The sequence below is a fragment of the Myotis myotis genome, unplaced genomic scaffold (genome assembly GCF_014108235.1).
Source record: "Myotis myotis isolate mMyoMyo1 unplaced genomic scaffold, mMyoMyo1.p scaffold_m19_p_20, whole genome shotgun sequence".
NCBI classification, from domain to species: Eukaryota; Metazoa; Chordata; class Mammalia; order Chiroptera; family Vespertilionidae; genus Myotis; species Myotis myotis.
In genome coordinates, this window is record NW_023416325.1 from 24,392,837 (window position 1) to 24,407,458 (window position 14,622).

Sequence of the window (14,622 nt, forward strand, 5' to 3'; positions counted from 1 at the left end):
TTTCACAAATCAACAAGCCACAAATGCTGGGGAGGATGTGGAGAAAAGGGAACCCTAGTCACTGCTGGTGGGAATGCAGACTGCTGCAGCCTCTATGGAAGACAGTATGAAGTTTCCTCAAAAAATTAAATATGGAACTGCCATTTGACCCAGTGATCTCACTTATAGGAATATATCCTCAGAAACCCAAAGCACCAATCGGAAAGAATGTATACACCCCTATGTTCATAGCAGCACAATTTACAATAGCTGAGAACTGGACACAGCCCAAGTGCCCATCAGCAGATGAATGGATAAAAAAGCTGTGGTACATCTACACGATGGAACACTATAGAGCTGTAAAAAAGAAAGAGCTCTTTCCATTCACAACAGCATGGAGGGACCTGGAGAGCATTATGCTGAGCAAAATAAGCCAGTCAGAGAGAGACAAGTATCACATGATCCCACTCATATGTGGAATCTAATAAACCAAATAAACTGATGAACAAAATAGATCCAGAAACATAGAAGCATGGAACAGGTTGACGAATTTCAGAGGGAGGGTGGGGGTTGTGGGAGTGGGAGCGGAGTGATTAACCAGGGAACGTATATGCGTGTATTCATAACCCATGGACACAGAGTGGTGAAGGCCTGGGAGGGGCATGTCGGGGGTGGAGGGGATTAATGGGGAGAAAAACAACAAACAAACAAAGGGGACATCTGTAATACTTACAACAATAAAGATAAGTTTTTAAAAAAACTGTACTAAAATAAACTGGATTGAGGCGAGTGTCAGCTTTTGGTTTCAGGAGACCAGATCCCAGAATTCTTGGTCTGTGTTTGGGGCTACAGTGTTTTTAAAGCCTTGTAGGTATAATTCTGCATGAGCCTACTGAACAGCACTGCTCCTCTAAGCATCGGAATTCGTATTATTTGGAAAGGCAGACTGGTATTCAGCTGGAGCCATCCTTACTGGAGTCCCATTTAGACAGAGCGTGAGCTGCTTGAGCTAATGAGAGAAACCTATTAGCAAACCCTGGAGGTCAGCAGATGTGGGCTTAACGGGAAAAGTGGGAAAGTGGGGGGATTCCATCATGGTCATGAAAAGGCACTTTACAGTAAACTCTGTTATCCATCCAGAGAGAAAAATAGGTCATGCTGGTTGGTGACAAATAGAGGCTCTTTAAAGACGCTGCATGAGTTATCAATTTTCAAAATTTGAAAGAAACATGGAATACACCAAAAGGTTGTTATAAATAAGTTAATCCTCTTTGAGGATTTCAAAACTCTTTGCACTACACTTCATAGCAAGTGAGAATGATGAGACCCAGCATAGAATCTCCTTTAGTTGCAAAAACAACAGGAGGCTTATCAATACTGTTACTTTTAAGAGCAAAATAATATTACCAATCATGATCTGGCTTTTCTCTCAATCCCAGTTTCCACTACTTCCCTGCTCCTGCTCCCTGGGGCAGCCACAGGCCAGGACCTTTTCTGGGGAAAAGACTTGCATCTCCCCCTTGCACACCTGTGCTCAAGCTCCCTGCCCACCCCCCTCCCCGCCTGAGTCTCTCTTTTCCTCACTGGAGTCTCTTTCATGAAGCTTTCCATAATGTCCTCCAAGAGATGTGACATTCTGATTTCAGAACAGTCTTGGCTCTTCCACTTAGAGGAAGTTTGACATATTATCTGCCTGAGGACATTATGGTCTCATTTGGCCTAAACTTCTTGGTAAGAATAGACACATGGCACCATTTATCAAAGTTTTAAATTTTGAAAGTGTAGACACTAGTCCCTATCCCTGAATGTCTGACAGCTTGCAGGCAGGACCGTGTCTAAGCAATCTGCGTTTCTGTCTCCAGCACAGAGCGAGGCATGTGGTAGGAAGCAATCAATATTTGTTGAATTAAACCAAACATAATAAAAGGGCACCTTCATGCATTAGCACATTAACGGAATGAAAGATGGAAGTGTTCACCATACTTAAGTCTCTCGTTTTCAACTGAAAAGAAGTATGTTACATTGGAAAGAGAAACAGTGGTATGTGCAATCTCATTTTGAAGGTCAGATAGTTTAATAAAAAAGCTTCCCTAGCCTATAATCTTTCAAGAATGTGTTGACCAAGGCCATTTAGTCATGTTGACCCTATAGCTGCAGACAGAAACTCATTCAGTCACTCATTTGGCAGATATCACTGAGCCCCTACTCTGGGCTGAAAGCTGTTACAGTTTTAGGGTTACAGCAGTGAACAAGGTCAGGTTTTCTGTTGTTTTGTTTTTAATATATATTTTATTGATTTCGAGAGGAATGGAGAGGGAGAGGGAGAGAGAGAGAAAAACATTTCTGGATAATAAAGACCATTATAAACTTATGAACAAAAATAGATACAGAGGCAGAGCTGCCTCAAACAGACTGTCAAACTACAGCAGCAAGGCCAGGGAGGGTGGGAGGGCAGGAGAGGGGTGGGTAAGAGATCATCCGAAGGACTTGTATGCATGCATATAAGCATAACCAATGGACATAAGACGCTGGGGGGTAGGGGAGGCCAGGGGATTGTCAAGGGCGGGGGAAAAAAAAAAAAGGAGACATATGTAATACTCTTTGTAATACTTTAAGAATTAATAAAAAAAAAAAATGATGAGAGAGAATCATGGATCGGCTGCCTCCTGCACGCCCCACACTGGGGATCGAGCCTGCAACCCGGGCATGTGCCCTGACTGGGAATCAAACTGTGACCTCCTGGTTCACAGGTCAACACTCAACCACTGAGCCATGCCAGCTGGGCAAGGCCAGGTTTTTAAACACCTGGAGATCATGTTCTAGAGAAATAACAGGATACGGAAGTAAAAGAATAGCAAATATGGTTCAGTGTTAAGGAAAATAAATCAGGATCATGACAATGACAGTGAGGGGAGATGAGTATTTTCGGTAGGATGGATGGTCAGGGAAGGCTGTTGGGAAGAGATGATCATTTGATTTGAAGGAGATATGTGGCCCATGCAAAGACGTGGGGGAAAGTATTCCAGGCAAAAGGAACAGCATGTGAAAAGGCTCTGAAGCAGGATAATGCTCAATGTGTTTGAGGAATAACAAGGAAAATAGTGTAGGAGAGGACTGACCAGGGTGGGATTTGGACAATTGGCAAGAGAGGAGTGCAGAGCAATGGCAGGGTGCCAGATATAAGAACTGCAGATGGAAAAGTTTGGATTTTACCCTAAAATGAATGCTTTGGGAGGATGCCGAGCTGGTATGAATCTTACCTACCATTTAAAAGCATCACTGTCGCTGCTTTGATGCAAATAGCCCTGGAGATGGCAGGGGTGGCAGGCAGCTCGGAGGCACTGGAGCCAGTTAAGAGGCCCTCACAGTCCCGGATGCTGGTGGCCTGAACTGAGGTGCGGCCTAAGAAGTCATTGGGTCCTGGAAACATATTCGAAGGTAGAGCTACAGGCTTTGCTAAAGGGTTGGGTGTGAACGCCAAGGTCCTCAGAAGAGTAGAATTGCTATTTACCCAGATGGAGCAGATTGTGGAAGTGGGTTTGGAGTAAGAGAGTTCAGTTGCAATGTGTTATTTGGGGAATCCTATAGGCATCCAAGTAGAGATGCTGAGCAGACAGACATACGACTGGAGTTCAGGGAAGCCATTCAGGCTGAATATGTAAATACGAGTTTTCAGCAAATAGCATTTGTGTTACTCAGCTCAGGCTGCCATAATAAAATACCATAGATGTGGTGGCTTCCACAACAGGAATCTATCGCTCACAGTTCTAGAGGCTGGAAAGTCCAAGGTCAAGTTCCCAGCCAATTTGGTTCCTTGCTGAGGATTCACTTCCTGGTTTGTAGACAGTCACCTTATTTCAGTGTCTTCCCATGGCAGAGGGAAAGAGAAAAACAAGACCGCTGATGTTTGTTCTTACAAGGGCACTAATCCCATCATGAGACTCCCACCCTCATGACCACATCTGAACCTAATCGCCTGCCATAGGCCCCATCTCCAATTCCCATCACATTGAGGGGTAAGAGTTTAACATATAAATTTTGAGGGGGCCCAATTCAGTCTATAGCAGTCCTTCAAGCCATGAAACTTGTGCATAAAAGAAAAGAAAGGAGAGAGCAGGAAAGGGAGGAGAGGTTTAGAGAATGGAGCCCTAGAGTGGTGGGAGAAGATGAGGCAGGACCAGAAAAACTACAGAGAAGGAATGAATGGCCTTTGGAGGGAAGAGGAACACCAGGAGTGCATGGAGTCCTGACAGTGAATAAAGACAGATGATTACCTGGGGAAACACTGCTGATATATTCAATGGGATGGGGATAAAAAGTGGCTGGTCATGGTGCAACTGGCAGGTCATGGTGACATTGACAAGAGCAAATTTCCTTCAAGTGATGGGTGTGAAACTCTGACTATGATGGACTCAAGAAAAAGAGAGACAGAGGGAATTTGAGCAATAATGTCAAACACTCTTTGAAGGCATTGAGAGCAGGGGAACAGAGAGAGGCCTGACACCTGAGAAAAGCCAACACTCTGTGTAGCTGGAGGGAACCCAATGCCTCCTGGTGGGAAGAGCAGGTGGCACACTCAGAGGAGGAGCTGTGGTCCAGAACCTCTGAAAAATGCTACTCCACCTACTTAAAACTGCCAATGCGCCAGCCTCCAGGAAGGCCCCGCGCCAGGCAGCAGTCCTGAGAGCTGGAGAGACTAAACACACCAGACACCACCCCTTCTCTCCTGCTGGGCCTGCGCCCATTGTGGGGTCTGCTCACCAGCACAATGACATCCACTGTGGGTTTATCCAAAAACCTGCAGAGATACAAAATTAGGTAAAGACCACAAAGCCAATTGGAAAACCCTTTTGTGAGCAAATCTTTGGCTAAAGAGGATGGAGGAAAAGGAGGCTATGAAGATAGACAGACAGCTGTAAGTAAATCCCCAGCTCTCTGAATCCCAGTGCTCAGGCAACCTCCGGCAAGCGTGGGTACTTTCAACCTCCTCTTGTAAGTCTGCACCAAGCAGTGCTGTAAACATGCATTCTTTGATGACAAGTGTGCCCCAGCTGAGCCTGGGCCTTAGCGGCTACTCTGTATGCTTTTCAATTTCGCCTACTTAACAGACTTAAAGTTAGTGGGAGTGACTCTTATGCCAAAGTGGAACTGTACTGTTCTGTTTCACCCAATTCATTTTTATTGAGCTCCTGTTAGGGCTGGAGCCTATGCTAATAGGTGCAAGGGTACAACTTTCAAAAAGAAGAATAGCACTTGTGTTCACTGTGCTCACAATAAGTAAGCAGTTCTCAACCTGTGGCTCGCAACCCTTTCACAGGGGTTGCCTAAGACCGTCGGAAAACACATATATAATTACATATTGTTTTTGTGATTAATCACTATGCTTTAATTATGTTCAATTTGTAACCATGAAAATACATCCTGCATGTCAGATATTTACATGACGATTCATAACTAGCAAAATTACAGTTATGAAGTAGCAACGAAAATAATCTTATGGTTGGGGGTCACCACAACATGAGGAACTGTATTAAAGAGTCGAGGCATTAGGAAGATTGAGAACCACTGATCTAAGTTATGATTCTCCACCAGGGACAATTTTGCCCTCCAGAAGACATTGTCAATGTCAGGAGACATTTTTGTTTTTGTTTTATTTTTGTTTGTTCTTGTTAATCCTCACCCAAGGACATTTTTCCATTGAATTTTGTGTGTGTGTGGTAGATTTTATTTTATTTTATTTTATTTATTATTGATTAAGGTATTGCATGTGTGTCCTTATCCCCTCATTGCCCCCCACACCACTCCTGTTCATGCCCTCACCCCCCTAGTGTCTATGTCCATTGGTTACGCTTATATGCGTCCATTGATTTTTTAAAAACATATATTTTTATTGATTTCAGAGAGGAAGGGAGAATGAGAGAGAGAAAAAAACATCAATGATGACAGAGAATCATGGATCAGCTGCCTCCTGTACACCCCCTACTGGGGATCAAGCCTGCAACCCGGCCATGTGCCGTGACCAGGAATCAAACCTTGACCTCCTGGTTCATAGTCAACGCTTAACCACTGAGCCACACTGGTCAGGCTCCATTGATTTTTTTTTTTAGAGAGAGTGGAAGAGAGAGGGAAAGACAGAAACACTGATGTGAGAGAAACACATCAATTGGTTGCCTCCTGCACGAGCCCCGACTAGGGCCCAGGCTGGGGAGGAGCCTGCAACCAAGGTACGTGCCCTTGACCAGAATCAAACCTAAGACCCTTCTGTCGACAGGTCAACACTCTATCCACTGAGTCAAACCAGCCAGGGCTGTTGGGAGACATTTTTGATCATCACTACTGAAGACGGTGCTCCTGGCATCTAGAGGGTGGAGGCCGGGCTGCTGCTCAGCATTCCACAGGGCACAGGGCAGTCCCTAACTGCGGATGATTATCTGATCTAAAATGTCAATAGTGCCAAGATTAAGACACTCTTATTCAAGGGACATGAGAGCACATGTATGGATGGCTACGGTGAGCACTAATTCATGTCTCGAGGACTCTCTCACGCTGTGTAGAGAGACAGCATCTTAGGTTCCGTGGCTAGACTTCCCTGGCCGTCCCGGGAACAGCAAGCACTCTGGGCAAACAGAGCTCCAGCGAGTCGTGCCTGGGGCTGTCAGCATCCACATGTTCTCTAGAGGCCACAGGGCCGCTCTGCATGCTCTATCATGTTGGAGCCTCAGGGCAACCCCATCTGGAGGCCCTTCGTCTCTTCTGCACCCCGGGACCCAGAGGGGTCCTCCTCATGTGGCAAAGCCATTCTCTCCATCAAACAGCCAGTCGCCCTGGCAGCCCTGGATGTCAGGTCCCCAGACAGACTTTCATCACTCCCCAGTAACTGTCTTGCCCTAGCTGATTTGGCTCATTGGATAGAGTGTCAGCCTGTGGACTGAAGGGTCCCGGGTTTGATTCTGGTCAGGGCACATGCCTGGGTTGCAGACTCAATCCCTAGTGGGGGGCGTGCAGGAGGCAGCCAATCCATGATTCTCATCATTGATGCTTCTATCTCTCCCTCTCCCTTCCTCTCTGAAATCAATTAAAATATATTTTAAAAATAACTGTCTTAAGCAAACAGAATCATCTATTTCCATGTTCAGTTTGCAAACCGAGGTTTAGTGACATGACTAAGATGTCACCGTTCCTAACGTGCAGTGATTTGGCTCAAACGTAGGCCTCTGACTCTAGATGCAGAAATCTTCCTACTGTGAAAGCTACCTGTCTCCATGGTAACCGCAGGAGACAGCCACACCCGTGTGGAGCCTAGCAATTCCCAAAGGGATTCTCACATCCGGCCTTTCCTCAGGTGTTTCTTCGGGCAAATGCATAGGAAACAATAGAAAATGCAGTTGGGGTTTATACTGAAAGAGAAAATGCGTTATAACGTGATTTTTATCAGCTGTGTCACATCTTTTTGTTCCTGCATAAGCCACGGAGAAAGTACCACTGCAGAGCCCCTTGCATCAGAACCGGGTCAGAGTAAAGGCTTCATCCCGTAGCACCGCAGACCAGATGCATGTACCTTTAAGGAAACACGTAGGAAAATTCATTCGTAGAAGATGGCTTGAAATGACCAAATTAAAACAGCCGCATGCTTTTGTTTAAATACGGATGGCTAGGCCGTGTTCCTGTACACCAGCCAGCTGCTGACATGGGGCAGTGCCCTGTGCATATAACCCAGCGAGCCCCGTCAGGCCCGGCGTTTGAAAGCGTCTGTAGCCACGGAAATTCCCAGCCACAGGCAGCGCGGGTCTGCGGATGGACAGAGAGACGACGTCTCCCCTCGAGCTCCACTGGCCATGCAGCCTCCGTTTGGAAAGTCTCCCGAGTGGATGTGGCTGAGCTTCTCTGAGCCAACACTTCGGCCGCAGCCGCGGAGTGCAGTGCCAGGGACTTCCCAGATCGCGGAGACGCCGAGTCCCCGTGCCTGGGGGTGACACCCAGTGCCACTTGGAGAGCGTGGCCTCCAGCAGGAGTGCGGGTGAATCCTGAAGGTGGCTTGGCCAAGTAACTCAGGCTAATGTCTGCTGAGCCCGCTTTGTCCAGTCGGAAATGAAATGCTTCTGGAAGCGGCATTAACTCTTCTCTCCACCAACGTGTCTCAGGAGGGCCCTGCAGCAGCCGTTCCCCACGTGCACTCGGCCTGCAAAGGGTACGGCCCCTCCCCGCTGGCCCTTCTCAGCGGGCACTGTGGCTGGAAAGGGCAGGGAACTGAGGGACTGGCCGGCATGTCCACGGGCTGCGTGGAGCTTCCCGCAGGAAGAATCTGGCCAAATGGCTTGTTTCCTTCCTTTCCAGCCACGTATATTAATTGAGTACGAATTGGTCAACTATTGTCAATTGACATTAAGCAATTTACTATTTCATGGCAACAAAAAACGCAGGCTCACTGCTCTTGACCCTCTGGACTGTTCCAAACAGATTTCCCCTCCTACCGTGGAAGCGGGTTTGGTTTGAGCTCCTCGGCTGCTCGCTGTTCGGTGTTAACAGTGAAATCGGTCCCGGGAATCAGGGCGACCTGAGCAGTGGCTGCTCACAGGGAAGGAAGGCATGGGTGGTGGGCGCAACCCACACCCCAGGGCCCTGTGTGGCTAAGATGGCCACGGCCGAGGGGCGTGGCTGTCTGCCCAGTGCTGCTGACTCATTGTTTTGATTTTTTTTTTTTCTGTTTCCTTAAGGCCAGAGAAATCAGTGTGGAGAAAGGCCCAGCATGCAGTCTGGTTCCGTCCAGCTCCGAGCTCCAGCGGCGAGTGCGGGAAGCGTGGTGATCTTGGGACCAAAGGCCTGGAGTTCAGGGTGCACTTGAGTCAGTCACGTTCCCGGGGGCTTGGTTTCTGTCAGTGAAAGGGGGTGAGAGCCACACCACCCAGGGGCGTTGCAAGGGCGGGAGGAGTGACTTAGATAAACGCACTTTCACTGCAAAGGAAGCCCGAGGGGCCGCTGCGCTGGTGGCGCCCCTGGGGAGCCCCTCCGCCCTGTCACCCTCCCTGCCCGGGGCTGCAGGGGCTGCGGGCACAGGGACGGCTCAGTCCGCCGCTCAGTCCTGCAGCCGCGGGGCCTCCAGCTCCTCCGCCGGCGCCCTCGCCGCCCACCTGCCGCCCGTGCTGCTTCTCTGGCCCAGGCGCCTGGCTCCAGGAGGCCGGACAAGGACCCTCCGCAGAGCTGCGCCTGGCCCGGGAGAGAAGATAGAGGAAGAGAGAAGGGCATCGGAAGAAAATTCATTTCAGAGACAACATAGACCCTCCCCTGTGCAGCTGCCCCCCCACCCCGGCGATACAAGCTTCTGCTCTCGGGTGCTGTGCATTCCAGGCCGTGAGCGCGAGTCCGGGTGGGGGGTGGGAAAGGGCGCGGCGCCCCTCCCCTCCAACCCGGTTGGCAGCGGCTGCTGGGGTCTGGCAGCCGTCACCTGGCGGGAAGGTGCACTAGGTCAGGCCTCTGCAGCACCACCTGCCCACAGAGGCAGCGGAGGCTGAGCCCTCTGCCCGACCCAGTGGAACTGCCAGCACCGAGAAGCGAGAAGCGGGCGGCAACCGTGAGATGTGCTGCTGCTGCTTCCACGGCCTCTCCTGTCACCTCGAAGGCTTCCCTCAACCACGACTGCCTGGAGCCCCCAGGGAGCCCCGTGCGCTCAGTGACATGGAAGACGGGACAAGCGGCTTCGTGGCTGCATGGGCCCTTCTTAGCGATGCACCATCGCTCAGGCTCAGGGAATACACAAATCGGTGCCCTTCAGGACGGTCCCCGCCTCCCCCCCCCCCCCATCCGCCCCCAGGAGCTGCCTGCACTGTCCTGCTCTGCCTCCCTCCCTACTCACTTGGAGGAGGCCAGTGGTGACCTGGACTGGGAGGCAGGGGCCCTGGGATTCGCACTGAATTCATCAATGAAAAAGGCGTCAGACGTCCAGCCACATGCTTCCCTGAGGCTGCTGGGGAGCAAGGCTGGACAGATCCAGACACCAGACTCCTTGCTCAGGGAAGGTGGACTTACGGCTCCAATTACCAGTGAATTCAGAAAAGCGACCAAACTTACCAGGTACCGAAGTGAGAAGGTGACGATCGGTTATGCAGAATATATTGCTTCTCACAGCACTGTTTCCAGGATGGCACTCTTCAGCCACTGAGCCACACCAGCCCGGCTGTGGTTAGTCTTTTGATTTTTAGAACAAGTAACACCTACTGGCATTCCACTTGTTTTTCTTTTAACTAAGTTGTCATCATATCATTTGGGAAAAAAAATTAATTCTTAAAATCTATTTTGCAGAAAGGTATCGAATCACTTATCTAAAGAGAAGTGCAAATACGGCTATGGACTTGCCCTGTCCCTAAGTGAAATGCACAGAGCCGGCAGTGTGCCCAAACGCTTCCTACTGTGCTTACAGAACTGTGCGCCACTGACACTGTCCCCCACAGTCAGGTCACACTGGAGGAGCCCTGGGCTGGGAGGCAGTGTTGCCCTCGTTAGCTGTGGGATCTGAAGCAAATCACTTTACTTCTCTGTGCTTTCCAGAGGTAAATAGGGATGCAAAATGGGGATAACTCTATGAGCCCCAAGCTTAAATGGGATCACATCATGGAGGTCTCAGCTTAAATGCCCCCTGCTCTGGGGGGCAATGGCGGATGCCGTTAGAGGAGTTAGCTAGACACGCAGGCAGAAGGGCAGGGTCCGTGGCAAACAAGGGCAGGTGGGCTCAGGCAGGGCAGACAGGACAGTGCGAGCAGCCTAACCACAGGAACCACCATGCTGAAATAACAGAATGTTTTTTGACACCAAGCGGGAAGCATGGGACCCCGCAGAGGGCCTGCAGCAATAGGTGAACTGATACTTAGGAACAGAGGAAGTTCAGGTCTGCTGCTGGGCACTAATCTGGTGGCGGCACCGGTAGATACAGAGCAGGCTTGTAGCACGTGTACACCTCTAGACCGACTAGCTCCGCTGGCAACCCATTATTTGGGGCCCCTCCCGGTGCGGGAGTCTGAATCTGCTTCTAATGAGTTTTCTAGGCTTTTGCAGGAAGCTCATTCTTCGGCGTTGTGAGACACGGCGCGGGGAGCGGGGGGACCTTTGGCTCACGATTCTGGTTATCAGTGTCACCCAGGTCCCCTTCTCTCAGGCCTGAAGCACCAGTCCCCAAGCTGCTGCCAGTCTTGGCAACTGACAGCTCCCTGCTAGACCCCTTCCTAGGTTTCCCTCCACTGTCTGCCTGGTCCAAGGCCCCACTCACGCGTGCAAACACTGGCCAGAAGGAGAACCTAAAGCCCAGCCCTCTAGTTCCCTGTGGCTTTGGAGGCCGAGGCTTGTGTGACTATGTAACAGCCCAGTTTCTCCCTCTTCCAGATCCTGCTTCCTCTCTTCCCCAAAGAGCTCCACAATATAATATCTACATACTAATCTCCATCTCAGAGTCTTTCCAAAGGGCCTGATTTGCAACAAGGGGCCCTTCCTGCCACACCAGATATTTAGAACCACCCCTCCTCTGCCTCTGTCTCACTGCCCTTGTTACTACCTGAAAAAAAAAAAAAACCACCAACAACAAAAAAAACGCCACTCATGTATTTGCACATGTATTGTCTACCTCCCCCGTGCTTGAAATATGCCCAGGAAGCAGTATCCTGTGTATCTTGCTGTAACCCCAAGGCTGTGACATTCAGTTGGCACTCACTAAATACCTGTTGGATAAAAGAACGTGAGGTGTAAAGAGCTTCCAGTTTAATAAATACAATGAGCTGTAATAAACATTAGCTTATAGCCCTAGCTGGTTTGGATCAGTGGATAGAGCATCGGCCTGCAAACTGAAAGGTCCCAGGTTCGATTTCAGTCAAGGGCACGGGTTGTGGTTTAGATCCCCAGTAGGGTGTGGGCAGGAGGCAGCCAATCAATAATTCTATCTTATCATTGATGTTTCTATCTCTCTCTCCTTCTCCCTTCCTCTCTGAAACCAATAAAAAAAATATATTTTTTAAAAACACAGTTAGCATATATATTTGTAAGAACTCAATCTGTGCTTCAGAAGGAAAACTTAAAGATAAATATGCCATAGGACTAATTCAGTGAATCATTTATCAACAAATTAATGGATCTTGCCTCAGTTGGTATTTCTATTTACAAACTAATGGCATACTTACTTAACTGCCTCCATTATGGGTTCTCAACTTTTCCAAGGAGTATTTTTAACATGAAAAAAAAAAGCAATTTTTAAAAAATTAACACAATCACAGAGCATTTGTAGGCACTAGCAAATATATTGTGTAAGCTAATAGCTCATAACTAAGGAACTAGCCATCAATAAAATAAACAGATTAGTTCAAAAACAGAAACTGTTGTCCTAAGCCACAGAGATTCACATGTTGATTCTTATAAAGCTCTAAGCCATCAAAGCTTCAAGTCAGGAGATCTGGGCTCTAGTTCAAGCTGCACCTTTAACTCATCAAAGGGCCTGGGTCAAGTTACCACAATTCTCTAGTCCTGAGTGTTCTCACATGTGTAATGAGAATGAGGCTTTCTATCAACTCTTTTAACTTTGCAGTTCTATGTGCCTCTATTCACTGACTGATATACATCAGTGATGTACTGATGTCAGGGAAGAAAACATGGGCTATACTACTAGCTGTAGTTAACATAAGCCTAAAAAGTCCTATTACTTATAGGGTACTTGTGGTGAAAAATAGATAAACTATGTGTGATTACTTATTGGGCTATCTGAGTTCAAGGTCATACTTAAACTGATTTTTATGAGACTGGATTAAGGAAAATAAGCTTGAAGCCGATGGATGGTAGAATGTGTATGGTTACCTTTGATCTAGGAGGTGAGATACATTTCACTGGGCAGTGTTTCTAAGAATGTTTCCTCCAGTGTCTTTTAGAAATGCAATGGTCCCCTTTCTTCAGGTGTGTGAACGTGAAAAGCCAAATTCTACAATTGTATGAAAGAGGGAAAGGCCAAGACACTCTTGAAAAAGATTTGCTGTAACAGATTTCAAGACAATACTGTGGGATTGGAAAAGGGCTAAATTAATTTTAAAAAGGAGCTATAGCTCTCAAAAACAGATCTGTGTACATGAGAAAACTTCACATGTAACAGAGGAAACATTGCCAAACAATGGGGAAAGGATGGGCTATTCAATAAATGGTGCTGGGTTAACTATTACATATGTCTCCTTTTCTCCCCATTGACCTCTCTTAAGTCACTTCCACCCGAAAAACATGTCCTCACCCCCCTACTGTCTGTGTCCATGTGTTATGCTCATATGCATGCATACAAGTCCTTTGGTTGATCTCTTACTCCCAGCCCCACCCTCCCATGCCTTCGCTCTGAGGTTTGACGGAATGTATGTTTCCATGTCTCTGGATTTATTTTTGTTCATCAGTTTATGTTGTTCATTATATTCCACAAATGAGTGAGATGACATGATATTTATCTTTCTCCGACTGGCTTATTTTGCTTAGCATAATGCTCTCCAAGTCAATCCATGTGGTTGCAAATGGTAAGAATTCCTTCTTTTTTACAGCAGCATAGTATTCCATCATGTAGATGTACCACAGTTTTTAAATCCACTCATCTGCTGATGGACCCTTACCCTGTTTCCAAGTCTTAGCTATTGTAAATTGTGCTGCTATGAATGTAGGGGTGCATATATCCTTTCTAATTGGTTTTTCTGATTTCTTGGGATATAGTCCTAGAAGTGGGATCACTGGGTCAAATGGGAGATCCATTTTTAACTTTTTGAGGAAACTCCATACTGTTCTCCACAGTGGCTGCACCAGTCTGCATTCCCACCAGCAGTGCACGAAGGTTCCTTTTTCTCCACATTCTCGCCAGCACTTGTCATTGGTTGATTTGTTGATGATAGTCATTCTGACAGGTGTGAGATGGTACCTCATAGTTGTTTTGATTTGCATCTCTTGGATGATTAGTGACTTTGAGCATGTTTTCATATGTCTCTTGGCCTTCTGCATGTCCACTTTCAAAAAGTGTCTATTTAGGACTGTTGCCCATTTTTTTATTGGATTGATTATCTTCCTTTTGTTAAATTATATGAGTTCCCTGTAAATTTTGGAGATTAAACCCTTATTGGAGATAACACTGGCAAATATGTTCTCCCATGCAGTGGGCTTTCTTGTTGTTTTGTTGATGGTTTCTTTTACTGTGCAGAAGCTTTTTATTTTGATCTAGTCCCCTTTGTCTATTTTCTCCTTAGTCTCCATTGTCCTAGGAGCTGTGTTGGTAAAGGTATTTCTACGATATACAGTATGTCTGTTATTTTGCTGCCTATGGTTTTTTCTAAGCTTTTTAAGGTTTCCCATCTTATGTTTAAGTCCTTTATCCATTTTGAGATTATTTTTATGTATGGTATAAGTTGGTGGTCTAGTTTCTTTTCTTTCTTTCTTTCTTTTTTTTTTTTTTTTTTTTTTTTTTTTTTTTTTTGCATGTATCTGCCCAATTTTCCCAACACTATTTATTGAAGAGACTGTCTTAACTCCATTGTATGCTGTTGCCTCCTTTGTCAAGTATTAATTGATTGTAATGGCTTGGGTTGATTTCTGGGTTCTCTGTTCTGTTCTATTGGTCTGTATGTCTGTTCTTGTGCCAATACCAGGCAGTTTTGAGAA

The 14,622-nt window shown here is 47.1% G+C and overlaps 1 pseudogene; it reads left to right on the plus strand.

Annotated features, from left to right (window-relative positions):
• The first annotated feature begins 9,552 nt into the window (after positions 1-9,552).
• On the plus strand, positions 9,553-11,131 carry LOC118678622 (annotated as a pseudogene).
• Positions 11,132-14,622: the final 3,491 nt, after the last annotated feature.